At 37.1% G+C, this 19,384-nt stretch overlaps 1 pseudogene; it reads left to right on the forward strand.

Moving 5' to 3' along the window:
• Positions 1 to 725: 725 nt before the first annotated feature.
• On the forward strand, positions 726 to 1,679 carry LOC110288431 (olfactory receptor 4K15-like; annotated as a pseudogene).
• The last annotated feature ends 17,705 nt before the right edge of the window (positions 1,680 to 19,384 follow it).

Raw genomic sequence — 19,384 nt, forward strand, 5'->3', positions numbered from 1 at the left:
ACGGAATAAGTTGAGATTAAATATGGCATAATAACTGTGTAATGACAAAGATCATTCTCACAGTATAAATTCCTAGAGTACACAATTAGTAGTTCAAATCATGTGTGTGTGTGTGTGTGTGTGTGTGAGTGTGCACGCATCAAATTTCTGTAGATATTAACACTACTGCCAGTGTTTGAAAATGGTGAGCATCAATATATAAGATTTTTTAATGAGGAGAAACTTCATAAAGAACTGAGTGGAAGGGAAAAACTTCTATGAAGTTCTGTATGTTCTAAATTTCCCAAATTTACATGAATTCAGAGCTGTTTTGTATTCTGGTCATAAGTTTCATAAACATATAACATGCTTATCCAAGGACAAAACAAAAGTTTACACTTCAGTTATTTTCACGAGTGAATAGAGACATTGAGCACATCAAGCAACACAGCTACCAGGACCCAGTGCTCTTCCCCTACTTCTGTTCAAAGATGAGTAGAGGTGGGCTTCTCAACACAATGTACTAGCACTCCCTGATTAAGGCTTTATATAGCTAAATACATAATACATTTTATAGCATAGATTATGTAATCTGAATAACTCAAGAAACTCCATGTACAGAAATATAGAAAGTATAGCTGTTGAGAGCTGAACTGTGACTGAAAAGGCAAGCCAAACTTACTTAACTGACTGATTTCTATTCTGTTTCCATTCAGATAACTGAAGGCACCTCTCTTCCAAAGTCAATGAATGAAAGAAATTACTCTCGTGTGACAGAGTTTGTGCTGTTGGGTCTGTCTAGTTCAAAGGGCTCCAGCCTTTCCTGTTTCTCATATTTTCACTGATGTACCTAGCAATACTTCTGGGAAACCTCCTTATCATCCTCACAGTGACTTCAGACTCACGACTTCATACCCCCATGTACTTCCTGCTTGCAAACTTATCTTTTGTAGACATATGTGTAGCCTCTTTTGCTACCCCCAAAATGCTTGCTGACTTTCTGGTTGAACGAAAAACTATATCTTTTGAAGCCTGCTTGGCTCAGATTTTCTGTATCCATCTATTTGGTGGTGGTGAAATGGTACTTCTTGTATCCATGGCCTATGATCGCTATGTTGCAATATGCAAGCCCCTCCACTACATGACAATCATGAGTCGCCGTGTGTGTATCACTCTGGTCATCATCCCCTGGTTTGTGGGTTTCATCCATACAATGAGCCAATTGGCATTCACTGTTAACTTGCCATTTTGTGGTCCTAACCAGGTGGACAGTTTTTTCTGTGATCTCCCACTGGTGACCAAGCTAGCTTGCACAGACACTTATTTTGTCAGCTTACTAATAGTTGCAGACAGTGGCGTTCTCACCCTGAGTACATTTGTCTTCTTGGTCATCTCCTATACTGTGGTTCTCATTACTGTTAGGAATCGTTCCTCTGCTAGCATGGCCAAGGCCCGATCCACCCTAACTGCTCATATTATGGTAGTTGTACTTTTTTTTGGACCATGCATTTTCGTCTATGCATGTCCCTTAAATAGCTCATTAGTTGACAAAGTCCTTGCTGTATTCTACACCATCTTCACACCCATTTTAAACCCACTTACCTACACTCTGAGAAACAAAGAGGTGAAAGCAGCTATGTCAAAGCTGAGGGGTCGCTATCTGAATCTAGGCAAGTTTCTGAACTGGTAAGAAATGTTTTTTTTTTCTGTAAAAGAAAAAAATGTAAAGTTACATTATTGACAGCATCTTTGTCAACCGTTAATATACTTCCAAAACCGAATTCATTTTATATCTATTCATTTTATATCTAAAGGTAGTTATTTAACATGTTGACCAATTAAAAAGTAACAACAATGTTAATAAGCTGAACACATTTCATGACATTTACTATTATTCCAGTTAATTTTGTTCTTTGCTGTTCTGTTTTTATTTTAAAAATTAAGATGGTTTTAAAATAAAAGGTTGTCTTTTATATGAATGCAACTATGACATTTATTGAAATGTAAATACATTTTTCCTTGTAAGGTTTGAAAATAAAGTTTATATTCAATCTATCAAGTAAATTTCTTCTTTATAATGACAGGAATATATTTTATAAAAACAAGATTTTAAAACAGAAGAAAATTGTTGCTTTTCTAGTTCTATGTTCATTATATATAAAATAGCTTTTTGAGAACACCATGAGCTGACTCAAACTTAATATTTACTTATAGTATTTTGCATTTAATGGTCAATACATAGGGTTTACTATTTAGTATTAGGCTCTGTATTATTTGGAGGTAATTTTTATAAAAGGAATCTAATTAAATGGAGATCAATCACAACAGGTAAGAATATGAATTGATATATTGGGAAATACAAAGAGACTATGAATAACATCAGTTCCTGAAGCAGATTCTTACATCTCCTAAGAAAGGCCATAATACTGCATGGGAAAACAGATTCTTGGATGTTATTGAAGCTTTATAAGAGCCAGTGGGTTCTTGTCATCGCTTATTAAATAGCCAGGTTGCTAGAACTAACCATTATTTAAAAGCTCATAAAGTCCATCAACAAATATAAGACATTATCATATGTATAATCCTACACCAATTTGACTGAGGGAAGTTCAAAAGCACCATTAAGTTTTATGTACAAATATTTCTGAACACACACACACTATAATGTTACAAACACAACATTTTTCTCCATTTAGACTTTAGATCCCATGGAAGGATTTCTATAGGCAGTTGGAAAAAAAGTGAAATAATTTAATTTTCACCTCCAAAAGAAGTTTTGTATTTATTTATATATGGCAATAAATGAGCTATTGCTATTTTGAAGCTTTACTCAGATCAGAAATGCATGTGTAGAATAACTTTTTATTGGTATATGTAACTACTTAATATTTATCTTTGGATATGGAACTATAATGTTATAAAAGTTATTAGGAATTCATAGATAACAGGAAATGATATTGCAAGTTTACAGTATTACGGTATATAGAATAACTTTGGTAAACCAGATATAATGAGTGATGCATGAAGACAGGCATACACATCAGCACTGTTTTGAATATTTGTTATCCCATCAGTTGTCCTCCACAGAGTACACAACCAAAAGAAAAAAAAAGTTAGTTTTCAGGTGGCTGATTTTCTTTGTTCTCCATGTGCTCACAAACAAAACTTTCATGAAAAACAACAGGATGCATAATGGATACTGTAAATATTATAATATTTAAATATCTGAATAAGTAAATATCTGAACACTTGCCATTTACAGTGATTGACCTTTTATATCAGATTGATTCTTCCAGAAATGGCAATGTCTGTACTTTCCTCTCATTATGACCTTTCAATTTTTGATCACACATCAATTATTTGGATAACTAGTTGACTTAGTTAGGTTTATTTACAAAAATTGCATCTGCAAAACTCCTTTGTCACAGCACATGTTTTACAGGGATAATGGCAGTAGGAATAACATTAATTTTTATAGTATTGATGGTGCTGTTAAATAACCACATGCCTTAATGAAGGCTAAGCAAAGCCGGCATTTCAACTATACTGTTTTACAGATGATAAATGCAAAATAGGATAGGTATAGTGAATTGAAATTTAACATGGGTACTATATTATTAATGACTAAAACATACAATTCCAAAAACTAAGAGAAGAATTAAACTAGGCTTCTCTGCCCATCATTCTCTTAGATCCACTAGTGAATACTCTTTTTCATTCATTTTAGTTCCAGATAATTTTAGACTGGAGTATCTTGACTCCAAGAACAACGCATACTTTAGCTAATATAGCATGATTTTCAGGAACCAACGTATTTGCCTCGTAAGTAGAGGATACAATAGTCATTGATACAATTCTTAGGAATACAATTGTTTACACTTTGGTAATATATGAGTAATCAGGACAAAAAGTTAACAGGAGATAAGACCAAGGTTGGGTCCTCTCTGGAAAGCAGCAAAGGGGAAGGAAGTTAGTGTGGACAAGACTTGGTCTTGCAAAGGGGTAAGGTTGCTTTCTATAATAACCTTTACCTAACTTTTACCTGTCTTGATTCTAAGTTACTCTGAAACTAGAAGCTGAACTGCAATTAATTGTTGGTCTCCCTTTCACTCTTGCCCAGAATCCTTGCTTCTCTTGCTGTCTAGGCAGGAGGGATGCTCAAAGCAATTACCTTTTGTTGAACAGAAGAGAGTCACAATAACAAAAAGAAAAATTTTACAAAGCAAATATGATAAACACATATAAATTCATGTATTCTTTCATAGACTCTTGCTGGATCCCACCATTTTTCAAAATAACTTACATACTTGCGCGCACACACACACACACACACACAAACACATAATTATAGGTGTGTCTGAAGCAAAAGCCCAAGCACCAGCACAGAGCAACTCTATCCTTCTATATAAAAAATAAGCTTCAACCTGTATTGCATAGAAAAAGAAAAAGCTTCTACCTTTCTATTGATCAATTAAAGAAACTCAAGTCTGTAAAGAAACAGGGTTGTCTTATCAGTAAGAAGAAGCCTGCTTTGCAGTTAGGGAAAAAACTGTCCCATTATAAGGCGAAGCCTACCTATTCTCTCTGATCTCTGTTCCACTAGCTACTTTTTTGCTCATCTGTTCAGCCCTCATCTCCATAATGCTTTTATCATAATGGAGAGAAACTTAAAGCAATCCCACTAAAATCAGGCACAAAACAAGGCTAGCAACTCTCTCCCTACCTATTCATTATAATACTTGAAGTTATATCTAAAGCAATACTACAACAAAAGGAGATCAAAGGAATACAAATTAGAAAAGAAGATTTCAAGGTGTCTTAGTCAGGGTTTCTATTCCTGCACAAACATCATGACCAAGAAGCAAGTTGGATCTCATGGAGGCATTTCCTCAACTGAAGCTCCTTTCTCTGTGATAACTCCAGCTGTGTCAAGTTGACACAAAAATAGCCAGTACAATTGACCGCTTGTCAACTTGAAACACAAACACATCACTAGCAAGCCTCAACCCTTACATTCTTATTCATCCCCAAGATCTAAATAACTTTAAAAGTCCCACAGTCTTTACATATTCTTAAAATTTTAGTCTCTTTAAAATATCTATCTCTTTTAAAATCCAAAGTCTTTTTACAATTAAAAGTCTCTTAACTGTGGGCTCCACTAAAACAGTTTTTTCCTCCAAGAGGGAAAATATCAGGGCACAGTCACAATCAAAGCAAAAATCAATCTCCAACCATCCAATGTCTGGGATCCAACTCACGATCTTCTGGGCTCCTCCAAGGGCTTGGGTTACTTCTCCAGCCATGCCCTTTGTAGCACACACATTGTCCTCTGGGCTCCAGATGCCTGTACTCCACTACTGCTGCTGCTCTTGGTGGTCATCTCATGGTACTGGCATCTCTAAAACACTGCATGACCCCTTCAGTCCTGGGCTTTCAATTACAACTGAAGCTGCACCTTCACCAATGGCCTTCCATGGCCTCTCACAGTGCCGAGCCTCAGCTGCTCTGCATGACCCCTTCATGCCTTCAAAACCAGTACCACCTGGGTGACCCTTACACATTACCAAGTCCCGCTGCAGAAGGAGTACAACTTTGCCTATCTCTGGAACACAGCCTCTTTGTGCTTTCAGAAAACACTTCCCAGAAGATGTCACCTCAATGATGCTGGTCTCTTCTTAATCACCGCTAATTTCTTAGCTCCAGCTAACCAGCATCAATAGTCCCAGTAATGCAAAGTTTTTGCTTTAGTAGTTCTGGTATCGTGTTAATCACAGCTGATTCTTCAGCCCCAGCTAACCAGAACCACAGAGTCTTCACAACCAAAGTAACAATGGCCCTGAAAAGAGTCTTTAATTTTCCCTCTGAAATTCCACAAACCAGGCCTTCATCTTCTGCACTGTTCTCAACATTATCTTCCAAGCTCCTACACAACATCTGACAGAGCTCTTAACAACGAATGGATCTTCAAGCCCAAGGTTCCAAAGTCCTTCCACAGTCCTCCCCAAAACATGGTCAGGTTGTCACAGGAATACCCCACTCTGCTGGTACCAATTTGTCTTAGTCAGGGTTTCTATTCCTGCACAAACATCATGACCAAGAAGCAAGTTGGATCTCATGGAGGCATTTCCTCAACTGAAGCTCCTTTCTCTGTGATAACTCCAGCTGTGTCAAGTTGACACAAAAATAGCCAGTATAGTATCACTATATGCAGATGACATGATTGTATACATAAGAGGGCCCCAAAATTCTACAAGAGAACTACTACAGCTGATAAATAACTTCAGCAACATGGCTGGATGTCAGAATAACTCTAAGAAATCAGTAGCCTTCCTTGATACAAATGATGAACAGGCTGGTAAAGAAATTAGGGAAGAACACACTGCACTATAATAAAAAATATTATAAAATATCTTGGTGTAACTCTAACCAAACAAGTTGAAAATCTGTGGGACAAGAACTTCAACTCCCTGAAGAAAGAAATTGAAGAAGACATCAGAAGATGGAAAGATCTCCCATGTTGATGGATCAGTAGGATTAACATTGTAAAAAGACTATCTTTCTAAAAGCAATTTACAAATTCAATGCAATTGCCATCAAAATTTCAACACAAATCTTAACACACCTTGTCAGAGAAATTCTCAATTTCATATGAAAAAGAAAACAACCAACTAGCCAACCAATCAAACAAATACCCACAATAACTAAAATAATTGTGAACAATAAACAACATCGGAAGGTATCATCATGCCTGACCTCAAACTATACTATGAAGCAATATTTATAACTAGATTTCTGCATGTAAAAGAATGCAAATAGATACATATTTACCACCCTGTATATAACTCAACTGGAAGTGTTTCAAAGACCTCAACATAAAATAGGATACACAAAATCTAGTAGAACAGAAAGAAGGGAATAGTAATGAACTCACAGAGAAAACTTGCTTTTTTTTTTAATTAGGTATTTTCTTATTTTACATTTCAAATGCTATCCCAAAAGCCCCCTGTACTGCTCCAACTCCTTACTCACACACTCCCACTTCTTTGCCCCAGTGTTCACTTGTACTGAGGCATAGAAAGTTTGCAAGACCAAGGGGCCTTTCTTCCCAGTGATGACCAACTAGGCCATCTTCTGAAACATATGCAGCTAGAGATAAGTGCTCTGGGGGTACTGGTTAGTTCATATTGTTGTTCCACCAATAGGGTTGCAGACCTTCAGCTCCTTCGGTGCTTTCTCTAGCTCCTCCATTGGGGGCCCAGTGTTTCATCCAATGGATGACTGTAACCATCCACCTCTGTGTTTGCCAGGCACCGGCATAGCCTCACAAGAGACAGCTATATCAGGGTCCTTTCAGCAAAATCTTGCTGGCATATGCAATAGTGTCTGCTTTTGGAGGCTAATTATGGGGTGATCCCCTGGTGCAGCAGTCTGTAGATGGTCCATCCTTTTGTCTTAGCTCCAAACTTTGTCTCTGTAACTCCTTCCATGGGTGTTTTGTTCCCAATTCTGAGAAGGGGCAAAGTGACAACACTTTGGTCTTCATTCTTATTAAGTTTCATGTGGTTTGCAACTTGTATCTTGGGTATTCTAAGTTTCTGGGCTAATATCCACTTATCAGTGAGTACATACCATGTGAGTTCTTTTGTGATTGGGTTACCTCACTCAGGATGATACCCTCCAGATGCATCCATTTGCCTAGGAATTTCATAAATTCAATCTTTTTAATAGCTGAGTAATACTCCATTGTGTAAATGTACCACATTTTCTGTATCAATTTCTCTGTTGAGGGGCATCTAGGTTCTTTCCAGCTTCTGGCTATTAAAATAAGGCTGCTATGAACATAGTGGAGCATGTATCCTTCTTACCAGTTGGAACATCTTCTGGATATATGCCCAGAAGAGGTACTGTGGAATCCCCAGGTAGTACTATGTCCAAATTTCTGAGGAACAGCCAGACTGATTTCCAGAGGGGTTGTACCATCCTGCAATCTCACCAGCAATGGAGGAGTGTTCCTCTTTCTCCACATCCACGCCAGCATCTGCTGTCACCTGAATTTTTGATCTTAGCCATTCTGACTGGTGTGAGGTGGAATCTCAGGGTTGTTTTGATTTGCATTTCCCTGATGATTAAGGATGTTGAACATTTTTCAGGTGCTTCTCAGGTGAGAATTTTTATTTAGCTGTATACACCATTTTTAATGGGGTTATTTGATTTTCTGGAGTCCACCTACTTGAGTTCTTTATATATATTAGATATTAGTCCCCTATCTGATTTAGAATTGGTAAAGATCCTTTTCCAATCTGTTGGTCATCTTTTTCTCTTATTGTCTGTGTCTTTTGCCTTACAGAAACTTTGCAATTTTATGAGGTCCAATTTGTCGATTCTCGATCTTACAGCACAAGCCATTGCTGTTCTATTCAGGAATTTTCCCCCTGTGCATATATTTTCTAGGCTTTTCCACAATTTCTCCTCTATAAGTTTCACTGTCTCTGGTTTTATGTGGAGTTCCTTGATCCACTTAAATTTGACCTTAGTACAAGGATATAAGAATGAATCAATTTGCATTCTTCTACATGATAACCGCCAATTGTGCCAGCACCATTTGTTGAAAATGCTGTCTTTTTTTTCACTGGATGGTTTTAGCTCCCTTGTCAAAGATCAAGTGACCATAGGTGTGTGGGTTCATTTCTGGGTGTTCAATTCTATTCCATTGTTCTGCTTGTCTGTAGCTATACCAGTATCATTCAGTTTTTATCACAATTGCTCTGTAGTACAGGTTTAGGTCAGGCTTGGTGATTCCACCGGAGGTTATTTTATCATTGAGAAGAGGTTTTCTATCCTAGGTTTTATTGTTACTCCAGATGAATTTGCAAATTGCCCTTTCTAATTCCTTGAAGAATTGAGTTGGAATTTTGATGGGGATTGAATTGAATCTGTAGATTGCTTTTGGCAAAATAGCCATTTTTACAATATTGATCCTGCCAATCCATGAGCAAGGGAGATCTTTCCATCTTCTGAGACCTTCTTTGATTTCTTTCTTTAGAAACTTGAAGTTCTTATCATACACATCTTTCACTTCCTTAGTTAGAGTCACACCAAAGTATTTTATACTATTTGTGATTATTGTGAGGGTGTTGTTTCCCTAATTTCTTTCTCAGCCTGTTTATCTTTTGTGTAGAGATAGGCCATTGACTTTGAGTTAATTTTATATCCAGATACTTCACTGAAGCTGTTTATCTAATTTAGGAGTTCTCTGAGGGAATATTTAGGGTCACTTATATATACTATCATATCATCTGCAATTAGTGATATTTTAATTTCTTCCTTTCCAAATTGTATCCCCTTGATCTCCTTTTGTTGTCGAATTGTTCTGGGTAGGACATATTGAATAGGTAGGGAGAAAGTGGGAAGCCTTGCCTAGTCCCTGATTTTAGGGAGATTGCCTCCAGTTTCTCACCATTTACTTTGATGTTGGCTAATGGTTTGCGGTAAATTGCTTTTATCATGTTTAGGTATGGGCTTTGAATTCCTTATCATTCCAAAAATTTTATCATGGATGGGTGTTGGATTTTGTCAAATGCTTTCTCAGCATCTAAAGAGATGATCATGTGATTTTTGTTTTGAGTCTGTTTATGTTGGATTATATTGATGGATTTCCATATATTAAAACATCCCTGCATCCCTGGAATGAAACCAACTTGGTCAGGACGGATGATTGCTTTGATGTGTTCTTGGATTTGGTTAGGGAGAATTTTATTGAGTATTTTTGCATTAATATTCATAAGGGAAATTTGTCTGAAGTTCTCTTCCTTTGTTGGGTGTTTATGTGGTTTAGGTATCAGAGTAATTATGGATTCATAGAATGAATTTGGTACATTACCTTCTGTTTCTATTTTGTGAAATAGTTTGAGAATTGGAATTAGTTATTCTTTGAAGGGCTGATAGAACTCTACACTAAATTCATCTGGTCCTGGGCCTTTTTTTGGTTGGGAAACTATTAATGACTGCTTCTATTTCTTTAGGGGATATAGAATTCTTTAGGTCATTAATCCGATCCTGATTTAACTTTAGTACCTGATATCTGTCTAGAAATTTGTTCATTTCACCCAGGTTTTCTAGTTTTCTTGAGTATAGCTTTTGTAGAAGGATCTGATGGTGTTTTGGATTTCTTCAGGATCTGCCGTTATGCTTCCTTTTCATTTCTGATTTTGTTAATTAGGATACTGTCTCTGTGCCCTCTAGTGAGTCTGGATAAGGGTTTATCTATCTTGTTGATTTTCTCAAAGAACCAGCTCCTTGTTTGGTTGATTCTGTGCATAGTTCTTCTTGTTTCCACTTGATTGATTTGGCCCTGAATTAGATTATTTCCTGCTATCTACTCCTCTTGGGTATATTTGCTTCCTTTGATTCTAGAGATTGTAGGTGTGTTGTCAAGCTGCTAGTGTGTGCTCTCTCTAGTTTCTTTTGGGACCATACAGAGCTATGAGTTTTTCTCTTAGAAATACTTTCATTGTGTCCCATAAGTTTGGGTATGTTGTGGCTTCATTTTTATTGAACTCTAAAAGCCTTTAATTTCTTTCTTTACTCCTTCCTTTACCAAGGTTTCTTTAAGGAGAGTTTTGTTCAGTTTCTATGTGAATGTTGGCTTTCTATTATTATGTTATTATTGAAGATCAGCCTTAGTCCATGGAGATCTGATAGGATGCATGGGACAATTTCAATATTTTTGTATCTGTTGAGGCCTGTTTTGTGACCAATTATATGGTCAACTTTGGAGAAGGTACCATGAGGTGCTGAGAAGAAGGTATATCCTTTTATTTTAGGATAAAATCTTTTGTAGATATCTGTTTAATCCATTTGTTTCATAACTTCTGTTAATTTTACTGTGTCTCAGTTTAGTTTCTGTTTCCAAAATCTGTCCATTGATGAAAGTGGGGTGTTGAAGTCTTCGACTATTGTTGTGTGAGGTGCAATGTGTGCTTTGAGCTTTACTAAAGTTTCTTTAATGAATGTGGCTGCCCTTGCATTTGGAGCATAGATATTCAGAATCAAGAGTTTCTCTTGGAAGATTTTACTATGATGAGTATGAATTGCCCCTCCATGTCCTTTTTGATCACTTTGGGTTGGAAGTAAATTTTATTCGATTATAGAATGGCTATTACAGCTTGTTTCTTCAGACTGTTTGTTTGGAAAATAGTTTTCCAGCCTTTCACTCTGAAGTAGTCTTTGTCTTTTTCCCTGAGATTTTTTCTTCTAAGCAGCAAAATGTTGGGTCCTGTTTGTGTAGCCAGTCTGTTAGTCTATCTCTTTTTAGTGGGGAATTGAGTCCATTGATATTAAGAGATATTAAGGAAAAGTAATTGTTGCTTCCTATTACTTTTGTTGTTAGAGTTGGCATTCTGTTCTTGTGGCTGTCTTCTTTTAGGTTTGTTGAAGGATTACTTTCTTGCTTTTTCTAGGGCATACTTTCCGTCCTTGTATTGGTTTTTTGTTTCTGTTTTTGTTTTTTGTTTTTTTTTTTTTTTGTTATTATCCTTTGCAGGGCTGGATTTGTGGAAAATTATTGTGTGAATTTGGTTTCTCCATCCATGCAAATTGAGAGTTTGGCTGTATATAGTAGCCTGGGCTAGAATTTGTGTTCTCTTAGGATTTGTATAACTTCTGTCCAGGATCTTCTGACTTTCATAGTCTCTGGTGAAAAGTCTGGTGTAATTCTAATAGGCCTGCCTTTATATATTACTTGACATTTTCCCTTGCTGCTTTTAATATTTTGTCTTTATTTAGAGCATTTATTGTTCTGATCATTATGTGTTGGAAGGAATTTCTTTTCTTGTCCAGTCTATTTGGAGTTCTGTGGGCCTCTTGTATGTTCACAGGCATCCCTTTCTTTAGGTATGGAAAGTTTTCTTCTATAATTTTGTTGAAGATATTTGCTGGCCATTTAAGTTGAAAGTCTTCATTCTCATCTACTTCTATTATCCATAGGTTTGGTCTTCTCATTTTGTCCTGGATTTCCTGGATGTTTTGAGTTAGGATCTTTTTGTATTTTGAATTTTCTTTTATTGTTGTGTCCATGTTTTCTAGGGACTCTTCTGCACCTGGGATTCTCTCTTCCATCACTTGCTATTCTGTTGCTCATGCTCGCATCTATGGTTCCTGATTTCTTTCCTAGGGTTTCTATCTCCAGTGTTGTCTCCCTTTGGGTTTTCTTATTGTTTCTATTTCCCTTTTTAGATCCTGGATGATTTTGTTCAATTCCATTTCCTGTTTGATATTGTTTTCCTATAACTCTCTAAGAATTTTTTGTGTTTCCTCTTTAAAGGTTTCTAGCTGTTTATCTGTGTCTTCCTGTATTTCCTTCTTAAAGTCCTTCATGATCAACATAAGAAGTGACTTTAGATCCATGTCTTGCTTTTCTCATGTGATGGTGTATCTAGGACTTGTTATGGTGGGAGAGTTTGGTTCTGATCATGCCAAGTAACCTTGGTTTCTGTTGCTTCTGTTCTTATGCTTGATTCCTGCCATCTGATTATCTCAAGCATTTGTTGTCCTCAATATATCTCATTGGAGCCTGTCCTTCTTATAATCCCAGTTGATTCAGGACTCCTTAGAATTCAGCTTTCTCTGTGATCCTTTCCTTGTGGGCTCCTGTGAACCTGAGATTCTGGGTGTGTCAGAGTTCTTGGCAGTCAAGTCCCTCTGAGACCCTGAAATACTGGTGTGACCAAGCTCCTTTATCCTGGGATCCTGTTGTCAAAAATCCAGGGCCTGTTAAAGCTCCTGGAAGTATTGTCTCCTTTGAGGAGCATGGAGCTCTCTGGTCAGTGGTCCTAAGTTGTCATGGAGAGTCCTCCAAGGACCGTGGAGTGTCTGCCTTCTTCTTCTCTTTTTTTTTCAAAGTCTTGAATTTTAATATTTAGTTCATAAACAATCCCAAGTCCAGGAGAATTAGAGAGAATTAGGCATTGTTTTACTACCTAAAGATAGATGATATTAACAAACTGCTCTCCAAAGCAACATTTCAATTAATTTTCATTTGTATCTGCATACTTACATGTTCAGAAGGGTTCATATACAACACATTGTAACCTGGTTTTTATCCCAACAAATTGCTACAAATATTTTCTTGCCAATAATCATATTAATTAATATATGTATATAATTTTATACAAGTTTTAATATGTATTAAAGTCATATGTTTTAATACATGTTTTACACAAATTTTAATATGTGACTTTAGTATATATTATATATAAGTTTATATATTGTATATATGAGTTTCATATTAAAACTTGTATAAAATTGCATCAATTTCAATTACTTTTCTTCTTTTATTTTTTAAATTATGTATTTATTTCATTTAGATTTCCAAAAGGATCCCCAGAGTCTCCCACACGCTCCCCCACCCACTCCCACTTCTTGGCCTTGGAGTTCCCCTGTACTGAGGCATATAAATTTTGAACAACCAATGTGACTCTCTTTCCACTGTTGACCGACTAGGCCATCTTCTGATAAATATGCAACTAGAGACATGAGCTACAGGGGGCTACTGTTTAGTTCATATTGTTGTTCCACCTATGGGGTTGCAGATGCCCCAGCTCCTTGGGTACTTTCTCTATCTCGTCCATTGGGGGCCCTGTGATCCATCCAATAGCTGACTGTGAGCATCCACTTATGTGTTTGCTAGGAACCGGATACTCTCACAAGAGACAGCAATATCTGGTACTTTCAGCAAAATCTTGCTAGTGTATGCACTGGTGTCAGCTTTAGGAAGCTGAATATGGAATGGATTCCCCGGATATGGCAGTCTCTAGATGGTCCATCCTTTCACCTCAGCTCCAAACTTTGTCTCTGTAACTCCTTCCATGGGTGTTTTGTTCCCAATTCTAAGAAGGGGCAAAGTGTCCACACTTTGGTCTCTGTTCTTCTTGAGTTTAATGTGTATCGCAAATTGTATCTTATATCTGGGGTATTCTAAGTTTCTGGGCTAATATCCACTTATCAGTGAGTACATATCATGTGAGTTCTTTTGTGATTGTGTTACCTCACTCAGGATGATACCCTCCAGGTCCATCCATTTGCCTAGGAATTTCATAAATTAATTCTTTTTAATAGCTGAGTTGTACTCCATTGTGTAAATGTACCACATTTTCTGTATCCATTCCTCTGTTGAGGGGTATCTGGGTTCTTTCCAGTTTCTTGCTATTATAAATAAGGCTGCTATGAACATATGAACAGTGGAGCATGTGTCCTTCTAACCAGTTGGAACAACTTCTGGATATATGCCCAGGAGAGGTATTGCGAGATCCTCTGGTAATACTATGTCCAATTTATGAGGAACCCCCAGACTGATTTCCAGAGTGGTTGTACAAGCTTGCAAACCCACTAACAATGGAGGAGTGTTCCTCTTTCTCCAAATCCTTGCCAGCATTTGCTGTCACATGAATTTTTGATCTTAGCCATTCTGACTGGTGTGAGGTGGAATCTCAGGGTTATTTTGATTTGCATTTCCCTGATGATTAAGGATGCTCAATATTTTTTCAGGTGCTTCTCAGCCATTTGCTATTCCTCAGGTGAGAATTTTTTGTTTAGTTCTGAGCCCCCCCCCTTTTTAAAATGGGTTATTTGATTTTCTGGAGTCCACCTTCTTGAGTTCTTTATATATTTTGGATATTAGTAACCTATCTGATTTAGGATAGGTAAAAATCCTTTCCAAATTTGTTGGTGGCCTTTTTGTCTTATTGAGTGTGTCTTTTGTCTTACAGAAGCTTCGCAATTTTATGAGGTCCCATTTGTTGATTCTCAATCCTACAGCACAAGCCATTGCTGTTCTATTTGGGAATTTTTCCCTTCTGCTCTTATATTCAATGCTTTTCCCTCCTTTCTCCTCAGCAAGTTTCAGTGTCTCTGGTTTTATGTTAGTTCCTTAATCCACTTAGATTTGACCTTAGTACAAGGAGATAGGAATGGATCAATTCGCATTCTTCTATATGATAACCACCAGTTGTGCCAGCACCATTTGTTGAAAATGCTGTCTTTTTTCCACTGGATGGTTTTAGCTCCCATGTCAAAGATTGAGTGACCATAGGTGTGTCGGTTCATTTCTGGGTCTTCAATTCTATTCCACTGATCTATTTGTCTGTTGCTAAACCAGTACCATGCATTTTTTTTAATCACAATTGCTCTGTAGTACAGCTGAAGATCAGGCAAGGTGATTACACCAGAGGTTTTTTTATTCTTGAGAAGAGATTTTGCTATCCTAGGTTTTTTGTTATTCCAGATGAATTTGCAGATTGCCCTTGCTAATTCGTTGAAGAATTAACTTGGAATTTTTATGGGGATTACATTGAATCTGTAGATTGTTTAGGACAAGATAGCAATTTTTACTATATTGATCATGTCAATGCATGAGCATGGGAGATCTTTCCATCTTCTGAGATTTTCTTTAATTTCTTTCTTCAGAGAGTTGAAGTTCTTATCATAAAGATCTTACTTCCTTAGTTAGAGTCACGCCAAGGTATTTTATATTATTTATGACTATTTAGAAGGGTGTCGTTTCTTTCTCAGCCTGTTTATCCTTTGTGTACAGAAACGCCATTGACTTGTTCTAGTTAATTTTATGTCCAGCCACTTCATTGAAGCTATTTATCAGGCTTAGGAGTTCTCTGGTGGAATTTTTAGGGTCATTTATATATACTATCATATCATCTGCAAAAAGTCATATTTTGACGTCTTCCTTTCCAATTTTTATCCCCTTGATTTCCTTTTGTAGTCGAATTGCTCTGGCTACAATTTCAAGTACAATGTGAAATAGGTAGGGAGAAAGTGCCAGCATTGTCTAGTCCCTGATTTTAGTGGGATTACTTCCAGCTTCTCACCATTCACTATGATGTTAGCTACTGGTTTGCTGTAGATTGCTTTTATCATGTTTAGGTATGGGCCTTGAATTCCTGATTTTTCCAAGACTTATATCATGAATGGGTGTTGGATTTTGCAAATGCTTTCTCAACATCTGAGGAGATGATCATGTGGTTTTTGTCTTTGAGTTTATATATATAGTGGATTAAGTTGATGAATTTCCATATATTAACCATCCCTGTATCCCTGGAATGAAACCTACTTGGTCAGGATGGATGATTGTTTTGATGTGTTCTTGGATTGGATTAGCGAGAATTTTATTGAGTATTTTTGCATCGATATTGATAAGGGAAATTGGTCTGAAGTTCTCTATCTTTGTTAAGTCTTTCTGTGGTATAGGTATCAGAGTAATTGTGGCTTCATAGAATGAGTTGGGTAGAGTACTTTCTGCTGCTATCAAGGACAAAAACCACATGATCATCTCGTTAGATGCTGAGAAAGCATTTGACAAAATCCAACACCCATTCATGATAAAAGTCTTGGAAAGATCAGGAATTCAAGGCCCATACCTAACCATGATAAAAGCAATCTACAGTAAACCAGTAGCCAGCATCAAAGTAAATGGAGAGAAGCTTGAAGCAATCCCACTAAAATCAGGGACTAGACAAGGCTGTCCACTCTCTCCCTACCTATTCAACATTGTACTTGAAGTCCTAGCCAGAGCAATTAGACAACAAAAGGAGATCAAGGGGATACAAATTGGAAAGGAAGAAGTCAAAATATCACTTTTTGCAGATGATATGATAGTATATATAAATGACCCTAAAAATTCCACCAGAGAACTCCTAAGCCTGATAAACAGCTTCAGTGAAGTAGCTGGATATAAAATTAACTGAAACAAGTCAATGGCCTTTCTGTACACAAAGATAAACAGGCTGAGAAAGAAATTAGGGAAACAACACCCTTCTCAATAGTCACAAATAATATAAAATACCTTGGTGTGACTCTAACTAAGGAAGTGAAAGATCTGTATGATAAGAACTTCAAGTCTCTCAAGAAAGAAATTGAAGAAGATCTCAAAAGATGGAAAGATCTCCCATGCTCATGGATTGGCAGGAACAATATAGTAAAAATGGCTATCCTGCCAAAAGCAATCTACAGATTCAATGCAATCGCCATTAAAATCCCATCTCAATTCTTCACAGATTTAGAAAGGGAAATGTTCAAATTCATCTGCAATAACAAAAAACCTAAGATCGCAAAAATTATTCTCAACAATAAAAGAACCTCTGGCGAAATCACCATGCCTTACCACAAGTTGTACTACAGAGCAATTGTGATAAAAACTTCATTGTAATTGTACAGCGGCAGACAGGTAGATCAATGGAATAGAATTGAAGATCCAGAAATGAACCCACACACCTATGGTCACTTGATCTTTGACAAAAAAGCTCTGACCATCCAGTGGAAAACAGACAGCATTTTCAACAAATGGTGATGGCAAAACTTGCCATCATCATGTAGAAGAATGCAAATTTATCCATTCTTATCTCCTTGCACAAACCTAAAGTCTAAGTGGATCAAACAACTCCACATAAAATGAGAGACTCTGAAGCTTATAGAGGCAAAAGTGGGAAAAGCCTCAAAGATATGGGCACAGGGGAAAAATTCCTGAACAGAACAACAGTGGCTTGTGCTGTAAGATCTAGAATCAACAAATGGGACCTCATAAAATTGCACAGCTTCTTTAAGGCAAAAGACACTGTCAGTGAGACAAAAAGGCCACCAACAGATTGGGAAAGGATTTTTACCAATCAAAAATCTGATAGGGAACTAATTTCCAGTATATACAAAGAATTGAAGAAGCTGGACTCCAGAAAATCAAATAACCCCTTTAAAAATGGGGCACAGAGCTAGACAAAGAATTTTCAACTGAGGAATACTGAATGGCTGAGAAGCAGTTGAAAAAATGTTCAACATTCTTAATCGTCAGAGAAATGCATATCAAGACAACCCTGAGATTCCACCTCACAACGATCAGAATGGATAAGATCAAAAATTCATGTGACAGCAGATGCTGGGGAGAATGTGGAGAAAGAGCAACACTCCTTCATTGCTGGAGGGATTACAAACTTGTACAACCACCCTGGAAATCAGTGTGGCAGTTCCTCAGAAAATTGAACATAGTACTACTGGAGTATCCAGCAATACCTCTCTTGGACATATATCCACAAGATGTTCCAACTACTAATAGGAACACATGATCCACTATGTTCATTACTACCTGATTTATAATAGTTAGAAGCTGGAAAGAATGCAGAGGTCCCACAACAGAGGAATGGATACAAAAAATGTGGTACATTTACATAATGGAGTACTATTCAGCTATAAAAAACAATGAATTTATAAAATTCTTAGGCAAATGGATGGATCTGGAAGAAATCATCCTGAGTGAGATAACCCAATCACAAAAAAACTCACATTATATGCACTCACTGATAAGTGGATATTAGCCAAGAAACTTAGAAGACCCAATTTACAATTTGTACAATTTACAAATCACATGAAACTCAAGAAGAAGGAAGACCAAAGTGTGGATACTTTTCCCACCTCAGAATGGGAAACAAAATACCCATGAAAGGACTTACAGAGACAAAGTTTAGAGGTGAGACAGAAGGAAGGACTATGCCGAGACTGTCCCATCCAGGGATCCATCCCATAATCAACCACCAACCAGAGACAATATTGCATATGCCAGCAAGATTTTGCTGACATGACCCTGTTAGAGCTATCTCTTGTGAGGCTATGCCACTGCCTGAGAAATATAGAAGTGGATGCTCACAGTCATCTATAGAACGGAACACAGGGCCCCCAATGGAGGAGCTAGAGAAAGTACCCAGGGAGCTGAATGGGGTTGTAACCCTATAGGAGGAAGAACTCTATGAACTAACCAGTACCTCCGAGCTCATGTCTCTAGCTACATATGTAGCAGAAGATGGCCTCTCCCGCCATCAATGGGAGGAGATGACCTTGGTCTTACGAAGATTATATGCCCCAATACAGTGGAATGCCAGGGCCAGGAAGCTGGAGTTTGTGGGTTGGGGAGCAGGGCTGGGGAGGGGGTATAAGGGACTTTCGGGATAGCATTTGAATTGTAAATGAAGAAAATATCTAATAAAAACTTGTTTAAAAAATAAATGGAATATACCACAAGTTTCCAATAGAGGAACAGAGTGAGACACATATAGGCTATCATTAAAAAGATTAAAATTATCATTTACAGACTGAAAAACATTCAGTATTGCTGTCAGTTCTGCTAGCTGGGCAGAGAGCGCAGTATTCTCTATAACTACTTGTTGATTATTTATGAGATATCCCATTTGTCCTTTAGAGGAGCCATCACTAAAAATTAAAAGCATATTATGTAATGACTGTTAAGATATCATATTAAGAAATATAACCTTATGTACACTTCAAAATTTTATCAGCCTATCTTAAGGGTAATGATTATGTATAGTGCCTTTAAATCCTATTTGAGCAAGCAACC

Source organism: Mus caroli, unplaced genomic scaffold (genome assembly GCF_978045245.1).
Source record: "Mus caroli unplaced genomic scaffold, Mus_caroli_1 scaffold_12, whole genome shotgun sequence".
In the NCBI taxonomy this organism is placed as follows: Eukaryota; Metazoa; Chordata; class Mammalia; order Rodentia; family Muridae; genus Mus; species Mus caroli.